Source organism: Aphelocoma coerulescens, chromosome 2 (assembly GCF_041296385.1).
Source record: "Aphelocoma coerulescens isolate FSJ_1873_10779 chromosome 2, UR_Acoe_1.0, whole genome shotgun sequence".
NCBI lineage: Eukaryota > Metazoa > Chordata > Aves > Passeriformes > Corvidae > Aphelocoma > Aphelocoma coerulescens.
The window spans coordinates 48,794,531-48,805,571 of NC_091015.1; positions in this window are offsets into that span (position 1 = coordinate 48,794,531).

The window sequence follows — 11,041 nt, forward strand, 5'->3', positions numbered from 1 at the left end:
TCTTTAATGAGATACTGTAACCGGTCCATTAAGAGTGGCCTGATGGTGCTTTTTCTCCACTCATCTTCCTCCCTTTCCTTCCCCACCTCCTCCCTAAACACATTCTTGAACATAGATGGAAGAGGCAGAAATTGTTGGATAAGCCAGATCTCTGATTAGGAAATTGCTTGTCTCCTGTTTCATTAGGACAGTGCCATCAGGGTCAGCTTTACACTTCATTCTCCTGCTGTTTAATTTCTTGCCAACTACCAGGCACTTAAAGGTCTCAAAGAAAGGAAGTTAGAGCCTGACAAGAGCACCTTCCACCCAGCCTGACACCAGCATCAGATCCACTCCAGTCATCAGGTGCTGTGGCAAGTAGGACTTCTGATAGGAAGTTACCACAGAATTCACAAACAGGATGAAAATATGATGTTTGATGGGATAACTGGAACAGCCATTGCTTCTACCAAAGTAGATTCTTTCTCAAGGCTTTTATCTATTAATATTGGCTGTTCTTACAGTGTGACACAATATTACTAACAAAAACATAATCAGCTTTAATGGTGCAGAGTACCTGGTGCAGGGAATCACAAGAGGAGGTTGTTTTAGCAGCAGTAGCACCCCTAAGAATAGCAAAGGAGGAAAATGCCAGCAGTCCATGGTCCTTGTAACCTTTTCCTTCCAGACTAAGCAGAAATCATTTCCATGACTAGAACAGAGTTTCAGGCTGAGGAGCCATCAAGACAAAAATGAAAGGAAGAGCTGAGGGGAGAAGAAAATGAGGGGCCTGGCCCCTCTTTCTCTTTAGAGCATCTGATGCTGGCAGAAGCAAACAAATTCAAGAAATTGCATGATGAGGACAGGGAAGCAGTATGCAAACAACCAGTTCCTATAACTGCAGTTGAACAAAGAACATTTAATTAGGAGGAACAGAAGCCAAACAAAAGGGGTAAGGGCAAAAAGACACAAATATTAGTGCAAACAATCACAGGTACAGAAGGAGACAAGCAAGAGAAACACCTGGGTAGGTGAAGACTGGCTTCAAGCAAAGAAGTGGAGTAAACTTGGGGAGAAAGATGCTGATTTCTTGGGGATCAAAAAGGTAAGTATCAGATGTTAAACAGGGTGTGAGGGGAAGAAGGGTGAGGAAACAAACACAAATTAGAGCTATAAAAGGAGAAAGAGGAATTCTGACCTAATGCTCTTAAAGAGAAGGGTCTAGGAAAGGAAGATTCTCTGCTAGGAGGAGTATAGGAGAAAACAGAAGAGTCTCAGGACCCCTGCCAAGGTAATTTCTATATCACAATTTTAAAAATGAAACTTTCTCCTATGTGCTCAACTAAACAGTGCATTCTTTACACTCTGAGTACCTGTTTGCCAGGTTCAGACTAAAAAAAGCCAAAGACATTTGCAGAGAAAGCCAGATGATGTTGCATTTTGAGGACAAGTGTCATACAATACTTAGCATGTAAAAAAATTACCAGTTGAGGCATCTAAAATTGGATACTGAAGATCAGTTGAAACTTGACATTGTTTGACTATCTGCGAGAAGATAAATCCCCCTTCCCATGCTTGTGAAAGCATGATGAAAGTCAGTGCTTATGAAAGAAACAGATACATAAACCTGAGTATTAGTAAAAAGCCAAAAAGAAAAAAGTCACTCCAGTGCAGTAAATAATAAATGCATCCTAAGTCTGGCAATTAAAATGAAACACCTAGAAGTTGTTCATTAAGTAAATGCTGTCATATTTTCTGTGATGAATGCAGTATGTGTGATCTTGTAAAAAAAATAATAAAACCCAAAAGACCTGAAACAATTGTGTAAATGAAGACCATTTCATAAGGCACACAAACGACAGGGTCAAATCAAAACTAAGATTTAACCTGCACATTCTAGCAGATCCTTAACTAAGATTTACAAATGTTGAGTGCTCATCTCTGCACAGTTTGTGGGTATAATATTAAATGCAAAATTGTGACTAAATATTTATTGTAAATTCATATGGTCAAGGATCAAAGTTGTTCTTGTTTCTTTCCAGGAGATTTAGTGTACTATGTGGTTTTTAAATGCTTATGAAGAAATAATAACAAGCCTGATGAGTTCATAATCTAAAGCTAAGAAAAGCAGACTTGAGAACAAGTGCAGCATGTTTGAGGTGTACCAAAATTACCAAATTCCAAAGCTGACGAGTAATCAATCTCCTAAAACAATCTCTTTTGTGATTGTGCTCAAAAGAGATTTCATTATAAACAAAACGATGATGTCACCATCATTACAGTCACTAGCTTGAACGAGTACAGGTTCAGATGAGTAAAGTAGATTTGAAAGGTATATAGCAAGTCAAGACAGGGCTACTTAATGAATAAAATCACTTCCAGTTAATTTTCTCTCCTCAATTCTCCTTTTAAAAGATCAGTTGTCTTACTGTTTCTTTTTTTCTTCCATGTAAAGAAAGAATACACATTTTAAATCAGATGTGTGTTTGAACTGTTACATAGCTCAAAACCAAGTTTTAGTCTAGGGAAATTTATTTCACCTTGTCTTAAGAAAAGAAAAGAAAAGAAAAGAAAAGAAAAGAAAAGAAAAGAAAAGAAAAGAAAAGAAAAGAAAAGAAAAGAAAAGAAAAGAAAAGAAAAGAAAAGAAAAGAAAAGAAAAGAAAAGAAAAGAAAAGAAAAGAAAAGAAAAGAAAAGAAAAGAAAAGATCTGCTGCTTAATAATTTTCTGGTACAGACCTTTGACAGAAGGAAAATATTTATTAACTTCAGTGTATAGAACCAGGCCATTTTAGAAGGCATGGTCAGATAGCATGAAAGGTCTCTAACAAAACTACCAAACGTCTTGACTGTGTGTCCATCTGTTACTATTTATCCCTCCTTAGTACCTACATGGTAATTACCTTGTCCAACTACACCAACAGAAATAACAAATTTGACCATCAACAGTAGCAGTAGCAGACTTCAAAGAAATTTTCAGTCAAATGTCCATACAAGTCACAATTATATGCACCTGATCTTTAACACCAATTTGTATTTCTTACCCCATCCAGCTTGTGTGCAGTATCTAAAATGTACACCTTGTATAGAAAAGCAGTGAAATCCATCCTCAGACTTGACCATGTGTTTAATGCTCAGTGCATCACCGTGCTAACTTAGCATCACCATGGCCAGCTTGGGAGAAGGAGAGGCCTTCCTGACATTCCAACTTCACATGATTTAGCTCTGTGGTAGCCATGGTATTTACTTTTTCCCCAGGACAAAGTAAAGAATAATTGTTTAGCATGAAAGATAACATTGGCACAATTTAGGCTGGAAAAGTTTTCTAGACATCAGAAGAGTGAAATCTAGAGAACCCTTTTAAGATACGTTTCGGGCAAGCTTGAGAAAGCTAAAATCTTAAGATAGTCCTTGAAGTAGTAATTAAGGACTTTAGCATGTAAATGCCTGCAGTAGGAGAAGACTCTTCCAAGAAAAGATTCCAAAAAGTTCTTTCCAATCATGTGGTCTCACACATTTCACAGCTGCACTTGCTCCTTGTTTTCTATACAGGCTCTCAGTGTAATATTTTAACCTCACCCATGCAGGCCTTCACATCACCAAAACAATCAGTACCCTTTATTAAAGCCCTACCTAGCCTAAAGTCATGAGTTTAACCTTTAACCTGTTCCTTCGCCAAGGAAGAATATTAAAGATTAGTCAACTTCTGCAAAAATTTTTCACATGCACAGAAGGAAGACAGTAAATAAACACCAAAGATATTAATATATCCAGGGTTCCAGGTAGCTGGGGTAAGTTGTGCAATATGGGACACCAAATGTCTTTTCCCATAAGGCTCTCCAGATGATCGTATTCTTCCCACACAATTTCTCTTCCGTCACCCCAGGGAGTTTAATCATACCTGTTGTGATGAAAAGCCAAGTTCTAAATGAGTTTGGGCACCCTCTGGACTCAGTTCCAAAACGCCCAATGTGCCACATGCCAATTATCTACATATAAAAGGCCTTCAGAGTTGGCATTTCTGTTTCAAAATGTCCTACCACAAGGTCTTCACCCAGCATCTGGTGATTATATCTTTATAAACAATTGTAACATCATCTGCATTAACATAATTTCCCTTTTTTTTCAATAATCAGTTGGGAGTAAAAAAAAAAAATAGACAATACATTTATGCAATCATTGCCTTTCCAAATGAAGTATCTTTACTTCATACAAAGTTTTCAATTTTCTGTTGTGGTCTTTGTTTTCTGACCAAGAACATAGCCAAAAAGCGTGCCTAACTTCAAATACTTTTCTTCTAATATTTAAATAAGCAGTTATAATAAATCAAAATACAATTTATTTAATTACAGATTGCAACTTAAGTGTTTTACTGAATATTATCAGAATTTTTTAACATTGCCTTTTTTCTCTTACATTAAAGCGTAACCCCATATATTTCTATTTTCTCCACAAGAGATAGGAAACCTTTACTTTAAAAGGGGAATTAAGCAAGAAGGTACCAATAAAACAGGAAGGTAATTCTTTCACTCCTGCCCTCCTGGGAGAGAACAGATTTGAATGTTGCTCCTAACAGAGCATGATCAGCATAGTGAAAAATGTGTTTGTGGATGAAGAACTCAACTGATGCAAATGAGGTTACACATCCCACTAGGCACAGCTTTGTGATATTTTGGGGGAGGAAGTGGGTGGCCTACTTTGCTTCCCCCCTCACTTAAAGAAAAATACTGCATAGATTGTCATCCTCACTATCTCCCGTTTGCTGGCACTCTTAGAGGACCATGGATATATGGAACATTTATTTACAAGTCAAATGAATGTCCCACATTTAGTTATGTGGTAATTAAGACAACAGTGCTGCTAATGAGCTGTATGTATTCCCTAATGCAAATCAGATTAGGAATTACAGAGATTATAAACTCCCATGGGGGAACTGTTGTCCAAGTCCCCGTGTAAACATGACTTCTAGAAAGTTCAGATCTCCTATCTGAGACTTCTAAAGAACAATTACCATTACAACATATTACATTAAAGAGTCTTAACTGAAAGGAAGAATCATCAATAGCAAATGTAGGTGCAGTGTTCACGAGAGAAAGTCATTACAGCATAAATTCAGAGATTAATGTCCCTCAGAATATTCTTCTTAGCACCAATAGATAACATGAAACAAAATAATACTTTCCGGGTCCTTAATCTGATCTATCCTTGTATCTTTTTCTTAATAAGGAGGCATTCACCAGATTGTATTAAGAGGTAGGATGTCCACCAAAAAAGCTTAGAAAAAAACAGATCAGAGTTGAAAATTTTCCTGAGCCATTATCAAAGTACACTCTGGTTCTTGTCGTTCAGGACTCTTCCACATGTGTGCTTTCAATTTTAATGACTTACTCTACTTCAGTCTGGAAATCACCATGGCACAAATCCCACCCATTAGACAATTTTGGGCAAAGAAGCTGTGAGGCTTAGAGCAAGAAGAAAGCAGCTAAAAATGAGAATGACCGGCTAAGGAAAGCAAGGTACAGCATGACCTGTCTCAATTCCTAAATAGCCTGTACTCCATTCTGGAGGATTTGCTGAGTGAGCTGGCAGTGATCTTAGAAGTGATGGCCCTAGGCCATCGCAGTGCAAATGGAAACTGCTACCTGCACTTTCTGTGCTGTACCACATAAGTTCTTAGAATATTTATGAAAGTACCGAATTGTAACTAAATGCTACCCGGGACAATCGTTCTGTCAACAAATGGAACACATGTTTCTGCAGCACTCTGGTAACTGAGTAGGAGTCAGATTACAACCCATCAGCCAGCTGGGAAGCTTAGTTTTCCCTTGTGATTGCGAACCACCAAGTTGTTTTTGGCAAGATACAAATAGCTGTGGCCCTGACAGACATCTAGTCACTGAATTTCCAATTATGGAGAAGTTGCATTTTATAGTTTCAGATCTGAAATATGGACTTCACCTTAATTCCACAGCTATTGCAAAATAACTTGCCTATGAAGTTACAGGCCAATCTCGGCAAAAAATGCTATAGAAGTTCAGAAAAAGTTTGCTAATGCATTTGTATTTGTCTAGCAAAGGATTAAAATGCCTATAGCCAGGGCACATGGATTTCCAGTTTTAGTAAAATGCAATTATTTTACCTCAAAATTGGCTTTTCTTGACTGATTGATACTATTGGTGGATGAGGTGAGAAAGCAAGTTGGAGTCTATTGATACCAAAATTTCGACAGAAAAGAGGTTCTTGGATTTTCTTCCTTTGAACTTGCAACATTAAAATTTTTTCCTGTCTTCCTGTCTTCAAAAATCATCTGGCTATACTGACACATTCAGCTTCCACCTAGGTGCCTTCAAAATTCCTTGAACTATGAGTTCATTTCTTGTGTATTTTGTATTGCAAAAAGGGTTTTCTGTACAGGTGTATGAGTAGATGGGATAGGCACTTCTTTCTTTGTGCTGCTAAAGTGCCCTTTATACTCTTCACAGTGCTACTTCTTTAGTGTGGTCTGTTTTAGAGGCGCAACATAGTTGGACAATCTCAAATTCCTATCTGATAACAGAAAAGTCAAATTTCTTGAAAGGAAAAACTTCTTTTTGTGGTCATGCAGGCCACCTAACATAGCAGAAAGTTTCATACACAACATTTGCTCAGAAATTAATCCAAAGGACTTTAGTAACATCAGATATTAGATCATCTATTAAATTTATTAAAGAGGAAGCAGTATCTAAATAAATTATTTTTAAATAAATAACAAGGAAAGAGAAAACTTGTGGAAACAGAATAAGGAAGTAGATTTTTGGGAAAGATATTTACAAGACACAGTTACTTGCATCTTTTAAACTGGGCTACTTAATATGAAATGCTTTACGTCGGTAACCAGATGTCTTTATTAGTGACCACATGATTGCCACCATGTGCTAAATGGGTTACAGCAGATACTCCAAAATTTAGGAAAATCTAGATTCTTTAGTTAGTGCATATGTAACAATTTAAATTTCAAATAGCCAAACCTGGAAAAAAAACCCCAAGAAAATAGGCACAAATCTTGAACCTAATTCATAACTCTCATTTCAACTCCCATAGCTCCCAGTTACAGAACTCTTGCTTACCTTGGTGACTGTTGCTAAAGTATTCTCAGTCTCAAGTAAAAGCAAAACAATTATCCCTGTGTTACTTCTTCAGATGTGGTATCACAGAATCATAGAACAGTTTGGGTTGGAGGGAACCTTAAGGTCACCTCCTTCAATCCCCTGCAATGTGCAGTGACACCACCCCATGGGGTAGCTCAGAGTCCCGTCCAACCCTATGACTGTGATTCTTGAAAGTGACATGAGTATTATTTCCGTGGTAGGAATCTTAACTGAAAGCAGTGGCTCTGAGTCACATCAGCAGATTCACTAGTGCTTTGTAAAGACTTGCACAGAATTTCTATTAGTCTCTAATTTTGATGCAGATTTTCAGATTCTTTTTTCTTAAAAAAAACCCAACATAACGTTCACTATTCTGATTTAAGCATTTTATCAATGGATATAAGAGGATTTTTGGAAACAAGTGTTATCACCACATCCAGGAGAATGGAAGTTCCTATGGCACCAAAGGAAGAGTACTGCCACAAGTACAAAATGTCATAGGAGCAGTATTACCTAAAATGACCTAGACTAAGCTGATTTTTTGGATGCTGACTTTGATGATGTCTGCGAGTGATCTAAAGGCATATTTGCACTTAAAACTAACACATACTCACTTCCAAGATCCTGTTTACATCACATAGCTCTCCTGAAGCCTGTTTTATTTCAGCTTAGAAATTTTTTTTTCTTCCATATTTGTAGTACTAATACTCCAACAATATTTGATCATAAAGACCTATACTAACTGCATCTAGCAGAAAAATATCTTGGCCTGGATGCAGAAAGGGTAGAAAAAGCCAAATACAGTCTCTGTTGTTTCATTCTTTCCTGAACAAGACATACTCAGAACAAGACTCTTCCTTACTAAAGATTTGCAGCTTGTGTAAATCATCTTGGCTACCCTGGCTTGGCTGCATCTGTGTCAAGCAGTCCACGTACAGCCTAAGCAGTAGCAGTATATCATCTCAAAAGAGTGCAGGAAAAGACAGAGGGAGAGAAGCTGACCAGGCATGAGCCACTTCTGAACTGAGAACCAAGTTGGCACATTAGCATGGAACTCTGTTGGGCTGATCACTCTGGTGAGAAAGTGTCCATAGAGATGTAACTCCAGATAGCTGCTGACATTTTATGACTCTCCTTTGCCTTTTATGGGAGCTGCCATTTATAGCCAAGAAATGGTTCTTATTTTATTCCTTCCCAGTTTCTGGATCTAAACCAGTACTAGAAGCCTGTTCAACAAACCCACATGAGACTTCCCAGTTTAAAGCTGCCACCACCAGCCTGCTGGAGTTTGAAGGTAACAGGCACTGTGGTTTGGCTTTCCACCTTATCTTCCCATCAGCATTTCTCTTAAGCTTTTATTTATATTGTTCTGTCACAAGTAAAAACATACAGAGACAACTCTTTTATCTTCAGCTCTGTGGTATGGTTTGGAGCGATTTTGGCCATTTCATTTATAATCAGACCTGCTTAAGCTGTGAATAAAACATTCATTTACACCAGCAGATACAGAAGTAATGTTTACACATTCAGTTCTGACTTAGTACAACCAATAATTGTAACATACTTTTTGATCCATAATTGCAAGGTACAATAAGAACATACAGTCTTGCAATCATTATACACACTTTTTTTTTTCTACTTAATAAAATTTACTATGATAGCTACAGAGAAATATATCCCAGAAATTTAGCACACAAAAATTGTGTATAAAAACAAAGTTTCTAGGATTTGGTTTCTCAAAGAAAATAGACATAATAATGACAATGTTAGGGCCCCAAGTTTGGGCTCTATTCTCAGATCACCTAAGATATTTAAGTGTTACTGTTGTATTGCGTTTCAGTAAGAAATTTGCTCTCCACCTTCCTCTCCATTGCAGTTTCATTTGAAAGAAAAACAAAACACTACTGAAAATAGTTGTTAATTCAGTATTAACGTAAGTTCAGCAAACCTCTACACAAATCTTCTAGTACAGAATATGGCTTTCGTTGCTTAAGCTTCTAAATTACATTATATAAAAGCTATTATAATTTATATCACCCACCCAAAACCCTGTATAAACCCTAAGATCTGCAAAGTGTAATACAAACCAAAGATAGAAGATTGTAGAGGGAAATAAAATGCCAAACATAAGCTTCATAATTTGCCAAGGAAACTGCAGATAAAAATAAAGCTCAGAGTTTAATACTTGGCTGCAGTAAAGCTTACTTTGCTGAGGACTAGAGTATAGAGTAATTCCCCAAAGAACTCTGGCACTAGGAGACTGAAAGGACGTATGTTATTTAGAAAACAATTTCTTCTGCAGAGAGAATGATTAGCTTTCAAGAGCATATCTGGCTTTCCTTCTTCTTAGTTTTTAGTTAAAATAAAATCCTTTTGACACTGGTCTTTTTGGAGAAAACCCAGAGCGGGTAAAAATGGTTCCATTAAAATAGGACAGCTTTGCAACAGAGATGTCTCAGAGCAGGAGCAACAGTAATCAGATATTTTTGGCTACTTTATGTTCTCTCTGTCTACAGAGGAAAGGATTTTCCCCTGTGAGAGGCTACACCCCAGATAACTCAAGTATATCACTGTTCTCTCAAGATGCCTAGGCCAGAGACTAGTTACAATTCTAGAGCCTATTGCTACTACCAAGTTTTGAGTTTTGCACATTGTACCATACAAGGGAGTATATCCCACCATCTATTTCTACTACTGAAATGCTCTGTTCAAATCTAGTCCCTGAGAGCAAGATTATTTTAGCTCTTTGCAGAGCTCATGGCAGTGAAGAAAAATCAGCTCTTAACTGCTTCCCTTGCACCTATTATTTCTGACTCAGAGTCAGAAGGTTGGTGTGTGATCCTATAGCTATGTGGTTTAATCTGAACCTGGGGCTGCTTGCAGTCTTGCTCTCCTCTGCGTGCTACCGTGTACTTCTCCTGTGCTAGCACTGCTGATTCTGCAATTGTTTGGTGAGGAGAGCCATCTGAGAACCAATCCTGAAAAAAGGGATTCATTTTTGTCTGGCTCAGCCCTCAAAGGAGAGAGAACCATGGCAGCCCCCAGTAGTTCAGCTACAATTGCTGCAATACTGCACCTTTATTTGCATCTCCAGCTTGCCCATCACATCAGACTCTTCTATCTCCTCCTTTAGAATTTCTAACTGGAGCCCTGTGCTTTCTTCCTGCAGCTTCTCATTTAGCTGAAGCTCTTCATGAGCATCCCCCGAGGTATCTTATTCTTCCAACCCCCTACTGTTAACATGGGTGAAATTGCTGACGTGCTGTGACAACTTGTTATAAGCATAGATCAAAAATATCCCCCTTGTTTACTTACCCTGCCTATTTGCAAGACTTGTTTATGTGACAGTCCTTGAAGTACTGGTTATGTCTGTGCTGTATACTGTTCAAATACAGAACAAAAATTTCAGCTGGACACACAGGGCAAAAAAAGTTCCATGTCCTAGATCCAATAGAGCAGTCGCTCACAGACTGTGTGATGTATCAGTACCAGGACATCCAGCGCTGGTACCTGTTGCCTTTGCCATTACTATCACTGATACATAGAAAAAAAAATAAAATTAAACTAAATTTTAAAAAAAGAGTTGTGAGGTAAGGAGCACTTGTGTTACTTGGGCTGCACTTTACTAAATAAACTACCCATTATGCATGCTCACTGTGCCTGCACTTGTGAGGCTCAGCAGAGAGAAATAGGGTTCTGTAATGAAAAGCTCTCCCAATTGCAGCTGCCTTCAGGAGCAGCAGAGCAACCCAAGCCAGCAGGACTTACTACCAAAGAGAGGAAGGATGGTGCTTAAGCTCTCATACTGACTGAACCCCACAGACAGCAGCTCTTCCACTCTGTCGTCAGACATGTTTTAACCCTGAGTCCATTTTCAGCCCAGTTGTAACAAAGTTATTTGGCTTTGGTGAAAGAGCCCTGAATGTCTCCTGCACAC